The 12456-nt window shown below is 42.5% G+C and overlaps 1 long non-coding RNA gene and 1 pseudogene across 1 annotated transcript; one reads left to right on the top strand and one right to left on the bottom strand.

Moving 5' to 3' along the window:
• Positions 1-483: 483 nt before the first annotated feature.
• LOC129860440 (uncharacterized) lies at positions 484-2113 on the bottom strand. Its single transcript, XR_008760376.1, has 4 exons — positions 1793-2113; positions 1290-1408; positions 1093-1171; positions 484-888 (listed from the first exon to the last, which is right to left on the bottom strand). It is a non-coding gene; the product is annotated as an uncharacterized LOC129860440 (long non-coding RNA).
• Positions 2114-2656: 543 nt separating this feature from the next.
• Positions 2657-12231, top strand: LOC129860439 (Y-box-binding protein 1-like; annotated as a pseudogene).
• The last annotated feature ends 225 nt before the right edge of the window (positions 12232-12456 follow it).

Below are 12456 nucleotides of genomic sequence, written 5' to 3' on the forward strand. Positions count from 1 at the left end.
GTTCTATTACGTTTTTTATGTACTGAACGCAGCCCTGACCAACTGTACTAATTGATCAGTTGAGTGATTGCCTAAAATCAACACACCTAGTCTTCCAGGTCGGTTAAATCAAAACATGAAGTGCCTGCGGCACTCCAGGTCCAGGGTTGCCTACCCCTGCCATAGAGGTATTAGTAGCTTATGAACTGAATATTGTATGCGAATTTCAATATATCAATGACACTAACAAAAGGGTTGAATTGTTCAGCAACATGCAGTGAATGCTAACACTGCTTTGGTGATGAAAGGTACATAATGCATGTCATCTCCCTATCAGACAACTGCATGCTACGACATGGGCCTGGATGGTGACATTTCTTTAAGCTGCCTGCCTGTGGCCTTCAGTGGTATCAGAAGCAAGGGCCTCACCTGGAAGTAAAGTCATTCAGTCACACATGTATTGTACGCAACCACTTAAATTCATAAAAACTGCTACGGACACAATTACTGACAAATATTCACTTTACTTGTCCCATTCTTCAATCTTGTCTGGGGTATATATATATATTTTCCTTGAGACCTGTGTGATATACATTAATAAAATGTATTCACCCTTTACATGAGACGTTCATATACTTTAGACCTTTTGAATCATAATCTCCACGTGTTGAGTTTAAGTTACCACAGAAATAAGTAAAAGTTAGTGACAAACATGCTATGAAAAAGTTGTTTTGTAATCTAATCAAATTAGTTTATACAAAACTATATGGCATTTGGTCATCCCCAAAATGTGGCATTTAAGCCGTGATAGTGGCATCCTTCTTCAGGGAACTGTTTGCATATACCTGGCAACAGGGTGGCAGGTCTTTTGATGTGCTGCTCTAAAGTTCCATAGTCCAACAGACTCACCTGGGGATAAGGGGATGGACATGTTAGTTTTGATAAAAGTCTGGGAGACGTTTACAGGGAGGAGAGCGCATGACTTATGGAGTGAGTACAGTAAATCCAATCCAACAAGTGGCTCTAGATAATATACTATGTCATCACACAGGCGGACAGCCACAGTGAAGGAGGTTTACATGATGCATTAGGTACACTATGAGTGGAGCTTACTTCTCTGTAGTCTGAAGAGAACGCAGGTAATTGATCAGAAGGCTCTGGAGGTCCTTGGACCATTCTGTCTCTGTAGCACCTGAAGAGAGATGGATAGAGGTAGTGAGTGCTATAAAGAGAGAGAACCCTCACCCCTGACTGGCCCAGGGCCTCTTGCCTAGTATCATGCAATATAAAAAAACAATATAATGACTTACTGACAGAGTGCTACATGTTACTGCTGGTAGCAACCCTCAACTTGGATGCAGCAAAATGTCCTGCCTTGTAGTATGGTTGCATCCATCTCCACCAGGCTCAAAGAAATCAGATGACAAACCTGCAGAGATTAACAAGAAAATGGCACACATGTATTTAGGATTTATGTATCAGTATGTCAATTTCACATTCCTGTCTGTAAATGACAATATATCTAATTAAAAGTATGCATGCCATTGTGTGATAACAGCTATGACAAATTACAGTACATGGCATACATGTGAATGTATAACTTGCTAAGATATTATTTATTTTATGACGCCATGTCTCATCTCACTAACAATTGCTAAGGCAAACAGTAAATTCCACTATTGTGGCTAATCCGTATTGTGGCTAGCTTCACATAGGTGATTTATTCCATCATGACAACATGCTCCTCCTTACTTGACTGCAGTTTACTTCATTATCTAGCTAGTTAGCGAAGTGTAAAACGGAGGTAGATTACCATGCTTTTATGGACAACTGGACATTCCTCTCGCCCATCCAGGTAGACTCCTTCTTGCCTACTCTCGTCTATTGGCCTTCTAGTTTGAAAACTATACGGCTGTAGTCCGGTGCCTTATTGTCAAAGGCAACCCAGGCGTAACACAGATCTGGTACAGTCATTGGCACAGTGATCCAAAACTGTTTACCTGTTTCTACGTCAAGCAAGGAAAATGTGCCGTTTGCTATTTTTGTGAGTTTCTATTGTGCACGTGTGGCAAAGCAACAAAATGTTAATTCATTATATATTATTGTGAACATGACCTTTAAACTTTGGACACTTTATCATACAGAATGCAGCCCAGGCAAATGCAATCGATCAACGCACTGTGGCATTGATCAACCAATGGTGTGTTAGACACTACCCACATACCTTTGCTTGACACCCCCTCATTATCATATTGGAGGAAGAAATACAGAAACAGGAAAATTATATAAATTAATAAAATAAAAGTGGGATGAATTATTTAAATAATAATATATTTGTACGCAATCATTCATCCGTTTATGTATACATTTATATGGATGTATTAATGTATGTATCTATTTGTGTGAATGTATTAATGAATGAAATTCTAATTACGGCAGTTTTGGTTCTCCATAATCTAGGCGTACTGTACAATGTAACAAAATGGGGTAGCTAGCTACAATGTGTCGTGATCGTCTGTCTGGCTCTGTCTTGTAGTCAGTGTTGGTCTTCGACATTTCTCTTCTACCAATATTCATGGTGTTTTTTTTGTTGAATAACTGGCAACCAATATAACCAATAGTAACGAAATTATTCGTTATGTTTATGGAGGAGAAAGAATTCGACCAATTATATTATAGAGTGGGAGGGACTATGGCTAGGGATATTCCTTTGCATCTTTTCTCATTCCTCCCAGTTCGATCGGCAACGGGAGCGGAGAGGAAAGTTGAGAGCCCGAAGGCAGCAGCCCCCACCACCGCCGGCCCAGGTTACCATCTAGAACCGGGAAACACACTAGAGAGCCACCGCCGGCAAAAGCCATAACCAACCAGAAAACATGAGCAGCGAGGCCGAGACACAACCGCCGGAGCCTGCTGTCGTCGACGCGGAGAGCCCATCCAGCCCGGCGGCAGCCGCCGTTTCCGCGGGGGATAAGAAGGTCATCGGTAAGCAAGCTGGCCAGGTGAACCATTAAATGCAATTGTGGGTTTTTGGCACGGTAACGTTACTCCCAAAAAGCGTTACTCCCAAAAAGCTTACTAATTTACCTACAATTCGCTTAACTATAAACTATGTCCATTGGCTAACTGACGTTAGCTAGTTCACAACGTCAGCTGATTATTAAAACAGTTAACGTTAGGTAACTAACTAGTTGTTTAAATCTAGATAATATTGTTATTAGCTAACTAGTTAGATAGCAACCGCTAAATATTGTTCCGTTTCTTTATTTAGTTTGATAGCATGATGGCTAGTTTGAAATCGTTTAACGTTAGATATCGTTTATATTTAGTCTCAACTGCCAATTCAAAATGTCAGTTGCTCTACAACTGTTTTCTACCTAGCCTAACTGGTAACGCATCAATCAGTCTGACCACACACCTGACCTAAGAGACAAGTTTAGAGGTAACGTTAGTTAACTAACGTTAATACTGTAATGCATGTGGTTTGGCTTCTGGTTTGGCACATGTTGTAATTGTAACCAACGGTAGTTAGATTGACTTTACCTTCCTGTCCGCAGTCTCGTGTATCTAGCAGTGATTTAGCCAGCAGCTAACGTTAACCTGGCAAAACATTTGCAGAAGTAGATATTGGTCTTGGTCGTGACCGGTTCCTGGTTTCGTAACGCACTGGTTACACATAAAGAACACTGTTTCCAATACATTGGTAGTGTATACGACAGTTTTGTAACAAACAATTCATTGAGGCCCATGATTGACTGCACTGCAGAGGCTCGATTGCATTCGTATCCCTTTGTTCGCAGCTATGCACATACTAATTAACTCGCTTGCTAGCGATCATGCTAACAAGCTCGCTAATACACTGCTAACGTTAGATAACTATATAACCAAGTGTAATATGAAAAAGCATAGCCCCCAAATAATTATTTCGTGTAAAATTGCAGATGGCTAAGCTAGTAAGCTAGATAAGGTTCCGTTCGGTCGAGGTGATAGCTAGCGTTATAGGGGCCCCCAAAATGTCCGCCTTGATATTCTGATTCCACGAATTTCTTTTGTCCCGCTTTGGCTGACAATTGTACTTTTATGAAGCATGAAACCGTACCCAGCACTCTATTTCTACCTCTGTGCACATGAGTATTCATTTGACGTTATGAACGACATCCTGGCTCATGTCCAACCACACGGTTGAGACCAAATATAATATGCTAGCAAAGTAGCAAGCTATCATCATAAGGCGCGACGCCACGTGCGAAGATTCAGAACTTGCTCTTTTGAACTGGGTAAATGGGTGTCTAGCTAGTTACCTAGTATTCATAAATGATGCTCAGATAGTTCCGCTCGGAAAATAATTAGCAGTCCAGCTTACACATGACATTAGCTAGCTATGCTACCTCCAGGGCAGGCACTCGTTCAGATCAGTTTGGTTAAATGCTGGTAGGCCACATTGAATGTCTAGGCTAGTACCGATATGTTCTGGTCTCATAACACGTAGGATGGGCGTTTTTGGAGCTAATGATGCAGGGGTGCAACTTTAGTTTTAGCCAGCCACCTGCATACCTGACCCCCACCAGTCTAGTCAATAACAACACAACTCTCCTATCAATTTCCTTCCCATCTTTAAAAAAAAAAATGCCTTCCTAAAAGTAATGTTAGGAAACAAGTCATAAAAACTAAAAATAACATACATTTACACACAAACACCTCATCCTCCATATAATTAATCTCTAATAGTGCACTGTAGAGGCATTTTTACTTGCACACTGTAGAGCTGGGTCGTCCTGTCCCTAGGGGTCCACCACCCTGCAGCTCACCCCACTCTGCTTTAGGATCTTAGTGAAACATTTATTATTGGTTTCAGGTGGGTTAGGCCAAGGCCAGAGTGACAACCCACAGGACGGCAGCCCCCCAGGGCCAGGATTGAGCAGCCCAGCAGCTAGAGATTGCCTACATAGATATCTCCCCTGGCGTGGGCATGTTTTCAATATACTTTTGTCATACTGTATTCCATGTAAGGCATCCAGACTTTATGAAAGTTGCCCAATATATCCTTAATCTTGTAATCACATATAGTGATACCTAAATTGACATTTCGTCCATCCTTTGTGACATTGTTGAAGCTTCCAATTAATGGTTATAGTTTCTTTTGATAAGTCTCCAGTATCAACATTTCCAAGCAAACAAAAACAGGGAGAATGGAGAATCTGTAGACATGCTGAGATAAAAGAACATACTCTTTGCCAGAATTCAGCCAGCCTTCACAAGACCATAACCTATGCAAATGTGTCCCCTTTTGTTAATTTACCTAAAGCAGAGGACTGACTTTTGATTCCATGTTAATGTTTCGCTGGCATGTGGTTTTACACGGCAGCAATTTGTCTGAGATTATATGAACATGACTTGGCATTCAAACATATCTGTATCCATTCATCATCAACAGCTTCTACCAGGTTTTCCTCCCTTAAAATAGTTTCAATCGTTGAAGCATCTGGCTTGTCCAGTGCTTACTGCACAGAGAATAGTGTTATCTGCAAAAACTTACCTCCGCTCTGTCAGACTGGTCTTTCCTGGATGCCTGACCCTGCTGAGACCACTGTCACCATCTGATCCTCATAAGATGATGCATGACAAAGAATGACCTTGGTGTCCATTTATACATTATATTAACCTAGAATAGAATCAATTGTTCAATAATTGAAATGACCGTTATTCCCAGATCCCAGACTGTTTCTTTAAATTGCTGTCCTGTAGATACTGTAGGTCTACCCATCAACTTGCGCTCTGTAGACTGGTCTTCCCTGGTTGTCTGACCCTGCTGGGACACCTGTCACCATCTGATCCTGTTAAGACTTGATGAGCATAATGTTGTGTACTGACTGTACGATGACCGTAAAGCCCGTAGAGCTGTTTATTACTGTCAGTGTGAAAAATAGGGAATTAGTTAGCGAAACTGACTGATGTTTCACGTTACAATGCTATACCGACTCTAATTATGATTCACATTGCACTGAAAACGTCAAACCATTAACCTTCAATAGTTTGGCCGCTGATTTCATCGTTTGATTCAGGTCTGGTGTGATTGAAGCAAAATAAATAGCTAACGCTAGCCAACTCGAATGGTACATCAACTGGCGAAAGCAAGCCAAGTTCATTTACTTCTGTTGAAATGGGACAAAACAAAGGCTACAAAACATTTCATACAAAAAGCTGTTGGATATCGATATGCAGTGGCTATTATTACTATCTGACCAATAGCTAGAGCTGGTTGTGGTAGCTACTAGCTAGCTAATTCATTCACCTCAGTCGAGATGAAACATTAGCCAATGTTACATCTGTTACACTACCAGCTCAGCTCTGGGAATAAACACCTTTTTTTCTTCTGTTTAGTTAAACAGCAGTTACCTTGCCAGCTACATCAGTCAACTAAAGAGTAGCCAGTTTCTGCTCTGCTTTTACAAATCGGCGAAAGAGTACAACACATGCACTGACAGCAGCGGCCTCTGGCTGGCCTGCACCAAAGACTTGAACAGTCTTTCAGAAGCTTTGTCTTCAAACAGCCTATTAGCCCGCTCGGACAGGTCTTAAATCCAGCCGGCTAACCTCCCAACAGCCTACTCGGCCGCTCTGAGGTGTCCGCGTGGTCCTCAAGCACACTGCTGCCGTTTTATGTTGTTGTATCACAGTGCAATGATAAAACTGGGAGGGACACAATTAAATTTCAGAATGGGGGTCATGACCACCCTGTCCCCAGTGAAAGTTGCGCCACTGTAATGGTGATATGCATTGGACTATGCCATGGCAGGTGGAAGCAAACACCAAGGGTTTAGCATCACAATCTATAAAAAGCCCAACGGTTGGGGGTTAATTATAGCTTGCTTCCCTAGTATCTTCTCTGGTCCTTGTCTGTGGTCTTTATCAGTCTTGCCATTAGATTACCCACTTGAAGTGCACTTCACAATTTCCCCCCCTTTGATGTGCAATATGTGAATGCGAAACTGCTCATGTGCATGTAAAATTTTTTTGGGGTGCCGCCTTATTAATTTGACTGCAAAAAAAATATAGGGGATAAAAACAAGTGAATCACACCTAAATTGTGTGTACATATTTTTCTTTTTCAGCAACTAAGGTCTTGGGTACAGTCAAATGGTTCAACGTCAGAAATGGCTACGGTTTCATCAACAGGCAAGTTGCCCCACTCTCCCGGGCGTCTCCTAAAGACACTAATATGATGAGGGTGTTTGTGAGGGAACATTCCGAATCCTAATATGCCTTGGATTTGCTTACAAAGCTAGGAAGTGTATTTGGCTGTCCACGGCATGCTCTTGTTGTGTAAAGACTCAATGCATGCACAATTAAGCCAGTTCTGTTAAAATCTGTTAGCCTCAATGTTACAATAGACATTTTTAATCCAATGGGTTTTATTGTCCTATATTTAACAACACCTTTTTCTCCCTTCACCCACAAGGAATGACACGAAAGATGACGTCTTTGTCCACCAGGTAAAAACACTCCAGTTCTCCAATGGTCGAGTCATTTATTGCCCAACATAGAACCATCACAATTGGATTGTAGTTAGCACCACAAAGACAAGTTTGTAATGACATGTTTTATACTTTCTTTTTTCTTCAGACTGCCATAAAGAAAAACAACCCAAGGAAATACCTTCGCAGTGTTGGAGATGGAGAAATTGTGGAGTTTGATGTGGTTGAAGGGGAGAAGGTAGTTACAACTTTTATTTACACAACAGAGAGCTTTATTGTTAGCTGTCATATCAATTGGCACCACTCTTCCAGGCTCACAAATTATTTCATACGACTTGTTTAATATGTTTAGCCATATTTAAGGCAATCAAATCTAGACTTTAACTTCATGTACCTCAAAGTTATGATTATTGGTGATTCTAATGAGCCCAATTTTTGGATTTGACCAGTCGACACAATATCATGCAACGATACACAGCTAAAACCAACTTCATACTCCAGAAGGGTAGTGTGCACCCCAGTGGTTATGTATGTATCTCTTCCCAGGGAGCAGAGGCAGCCAATGTCACCGGCCCAGCGGGTGTCCCGGTCCAGGGGAGCAAGTATGCCGCTGACCGGAACCGCTATAGGCGGTACCCCCGCAGGAGGGGCCCAGCCCGTGACGGCGAATACCCAGACAGCGACGGTGAGGGCGAAGGAGAGCGGCCCCCCCGCAAGAGCCGTGAGGGCGCCGAGAGCGGCCCAGAGGGAGAGATGCAGACCCAGCAGCGCAGGCCCTCCTTCCCTGGGAGACGGCGCTACCCCCCATACCTTGTACGTAGACGCTACGGCCGTCGGCCCCCGTACACCAACGCACCTCGCGGAGAGATGACTGAGGTACGCTGTCACAGGCACTCCTGAAGCAGTCCGGCCCTGTTCCAGTGATGTCATACACACTCTCGTCAAACATGCGCGCCACAATTGGTTATGGCCGGACAAATCAAAACCTCATGTGTATTGGTCAACAGACCAATACAGGTTGACCAAAATAGGTCTACATCGAGGTCTATATATTGACCGTACTTAAAGTTGGCTCCAAACCACTGGTTAACAGACCAAAATCAAACCTCAGCTTGACCAAAAATAGATCTATCAATCAAACTTTCACACAAACCCAAGATGTTACACCTACTGCTGATTGCAACACACGCAGCGCTTCAATCTATATTTAGCGATGTTTTCCTCAATCACATGGAGTAGCCAGCCAAATTGAAAAAGAAGCCAGCTAGGCTCTCCTCGTGTGTGGTCTGGAGTGGCTTGTCCCCCAGGGTTAAGCCATTTTTGCAGGTAAATGTTGAACTGGAATGCAAAATTATGCTGAAAAGTTGCCGACAAGATCCATTGGGCCGGCACATGTTTTTACTCTTCCTGGGTCATCTTTAATGTTCGGACCCTGCACGCGAAAGGATATGAATGTGCCAGAAAACAATAGGTTAATTGGATTTCGACTCATCGTTACCACATATGGGATGTCCAAATTCGTGCTCTCACCCTCCGTGTAAAGAAATGTGGCTGCAACCACAGCGCACACAGCACACCCAGGTGATGAGAGGTGGGACGGACAGCAGACTGTCAAACCAGCACTGTTTCCCTGTCATCGCTGACTTTGTGACTGACGGGCGCCTGTCCTGTCAATAGATCGCTAGAAGATGAATAATGTTCATTCTAACAGAAGAGGGCTCAGCAGAATTATTTTAGGACTAGCTAATTAGTAGCCTTGTTAAAGTGGGGAAAGTGTCCGGCTGAAAAATGAGTCTAGTCGGCGCTAGTGAAAAACACTTAGGTTCATATAATATACTGACCGCACCTGAAGTTGGCTGCAAACAGACAAATACTGATTTTGAAGAAACCAGTCACTGATTTCCTCACGGAATCAGTGGCTGGTAATAACTTAAGGTAAAATGCAAAACAGGAAAAAGTGTCTGCACAGCTGTGCATTTATTTTAGTTTTATTTTAATAGTAACTAAACTTTCAGTCACTTGACCTTCGTCAAAGTATATCTTTTCCTGTTTTTCAAGACTCGTTCTATCCAAAAGGTGAGTTTCAGACCTGGATCTAGGGTATTGAGTCAGTGATTGAATGTGTGTGACTAACTCCTGTTTGTTTATAGGGTGGAGAAGGTGATGAGAACCAGGGAGGTCCAGACCAGGGCAACAAACCAATGAGGCAGAACTACTACAGAGGCTTCCGACCAAGGTTCAGACCAAGGTTTGCGTGTTGAGTTCATTGACACAAGGCTGCAAAAAGGGGTTATATAACAGCAGAAAGCCATATCTAATTTGCCTGTCAACTAAAGGTTAGGTGAATTTGTCACAAAGGTACGTGATTCGGAATCTATTTATCTGCGACGTTACCATTGGGCAGTTTACTGACTGCGTGTTCCCCTTATTGCAGCCTAACATTGAATGGCAACTGCTTTCCGAAAGTTTATTTTACTTAGCATTTTAAATGTACTCTATGGGTACTCCTTCAGAAATGACAACGACTTCATGTCTCTTTAGTCCTGATTGTTTTTATTAGTAGAAGTATTATGAAATGTGTGAACATGGCGAATTGGCCAAACTATCTATGGACTATTATCTTGAATCATTCCTGAACTAAACAATCTATGAATATCAATGCTGTTGAAGTGATGAGTTTAATGTCTCTTCTCTGACAATAATAATGGAGAGAGCATAAATACCTCTGATCTCAGCATATGCATAGTTAACGTCTATTCTGATGCCCCCTCAACCACCCTGTATATGGCCCATTACTTTCTCAGGTTATTCCTGTTCCCATTTTGGCTGTTATGGCACTGCTTTTACTCTTTCCTGGTATGCACCGATGAGCTTGTATGGGGGCATGGTATTTAAATTGGTACTTGATCAGAAGTAGTTGAGGGCACAGACACAGGTTCATACACATGACAGGAGTGAGCTCCACCACTTGTTTTATATGCTCAAACACATGGTGGTACTGTTAGGTAATGGTCAATTCTTCGCTTGTTTGAGTATATGGCACAATTGACAGAAGCCCATTCATGAAATATAAGGACAAGGCAGCACATTGCATACTGTACATGGCACATATTACACACACATGGTGCACAAGATGTTTGGGCCATGTGTCCTTGCAGCCATGTAATGCACAACCACCCCTAAGCCCATTAGAAGGCTGGGTGGATCAAATCCCCATAATTGCTTTTGGACACCTCCAATTCCATCAAATCTGCAAACCCTGGGGTTTGGGTCAATTTCAATTTAGGTAATCGTCTGAAATTTGACTCAATGTTTCCGAGTTGGGATTTCAGTAAGAGTTTTTAAATGGAATTCACTGTCAGAATTTGAAGTTGTATGGGTGCTAGGGGCTGTTTTAAGATTTGTCAGGTGTTAAGGTGTGTCCCCCGTCCTACAGCAGAGGTGGTGGTCCACCCCGTCCCAGACCGGTACGGGACGGCGAGGGGGAAAACAAGGAGAACCAGGGTGGTGACGGCGAGAACCAGGAGCCCCGCCAGCGCCGCTACCGCCGAAACTTCAACTACCGCCGCAGACGCCCACAGACCGGCGGCAAGCCCCAGGATGGAAAGGAGGCCAAGGCCGACGGCGAACCATCCCTTGAGAAAACGTCCGCTCCCGCAGCCGAGCAGGGCGGGGCTGAGTAGAAACTACCGGCATACCATCTCTACCATCGTCCGGGTGAGTGCCAACACACACACAAATCGCTACTTGGTGCTCTAATCAAATCTGCATACCTGATTTCTGGGATATGGGTAAACAATTATTTGTTTCCTTGTTAGAAAACATGCTGGATTGAATTTCCATAGTCAAGCTTAGTTTTTGTTCATAGTGGACTGTGCTCGTTTATTCATGGTTAATGTATAAAAAAAAATCTCAAATACAACTTGGAATTTGGCCAAATGATAACTTATCCCAGAAACCTGGTTAAATAGTTTGGTTGTCCTCAGTATGATCAGTTGATTAGCTGTAGTCATTCACAGCACTTCTCAATATACAATCTACATTTTCGACCACGGACCGCATTAAGTCTGCTTGCAGGACGCATCTGGCCCGCATGCCCCCAGTTTGAGACCCCCAATTTACAACATATCAGTGGGAAAAGTCCATCAGATGGCAGTAGGCCTTGGTGTAGTGTCTCGGGCCAGTTCACTCTTGAGTTCTAAAGCCAGCATCGGTCTGCACTTTCCATTGACGCTGCGCTCATTACCCGGTGATGCCATGGATTTGATCAAGCAAACTGTCTGCCTGACTGACTGCAGGCCTCCTGCCATTGTCTGTTGGTCCTCCTGTCTGTCTTGATGCTGCTGCACAGTCTGAGTTGACTGATACAGTAAAGGGATTTGACCTGTCAATGTCTCTTCTCTAACAATCTCTCTTTTCCTCTCTACAGTGACGTCATCAAGAAGAAACATCAAAGATCTGAGCAATAAGAAACAGATTTGACTGGACGATCGTCTTAAGCTTGTACCATGCATTTGACCAGATTACCACCGATTTGCCTGCAGAATCTATGCAGACCTGTTTTGTTCCATTATTTTTAAGTGACAGCTATATATTAAAAAAAAAAAAGTTATGGGGAAACGGAAGACGTTTTTTTTCTAAATCGGTCCTAAGTTTTTACACAATGGTTTTTAAAAAGTAATTTGATATCTGGTCAGTTTGACATTTTTAAAAACTTTTTATGTATTCAAACATGAATTTTAACAAAATGCAAGCTCAAATAAAAGTCAAAGAAGAACTGGCGACTCAACTGTTTTTTGTTTTGCCTGCTAAATGCAATCACCGTGGTATTGACATAAATTGGCTGATGTATTACAATGTGTTCTTTTACCCCAAGACCCACTAATAGTTTCTTCTTTCCAGATACATGGCAATAAACTGTTCAAATAACTACAGAAATACCATTCGTTCACTGATTGACAGAGGGACTTATTGGTTGGGTATAAAATAGTTAAAATGTTTA

This window comes from Salvelinus fontinalis, chromosome 8 (genome assembly GCF_029448725.1).
Source record: "Salvelinus fontinalis isolate EN_2023a chromosome 8, ASM2944872v1, whole genome shotgun sequence".
NCBI lineage: Eukaryota > Metazoa > Chordata > Actinopteri > Salmoniformes > Salmonidae > Salvelinus > Salvelinus fontinalis.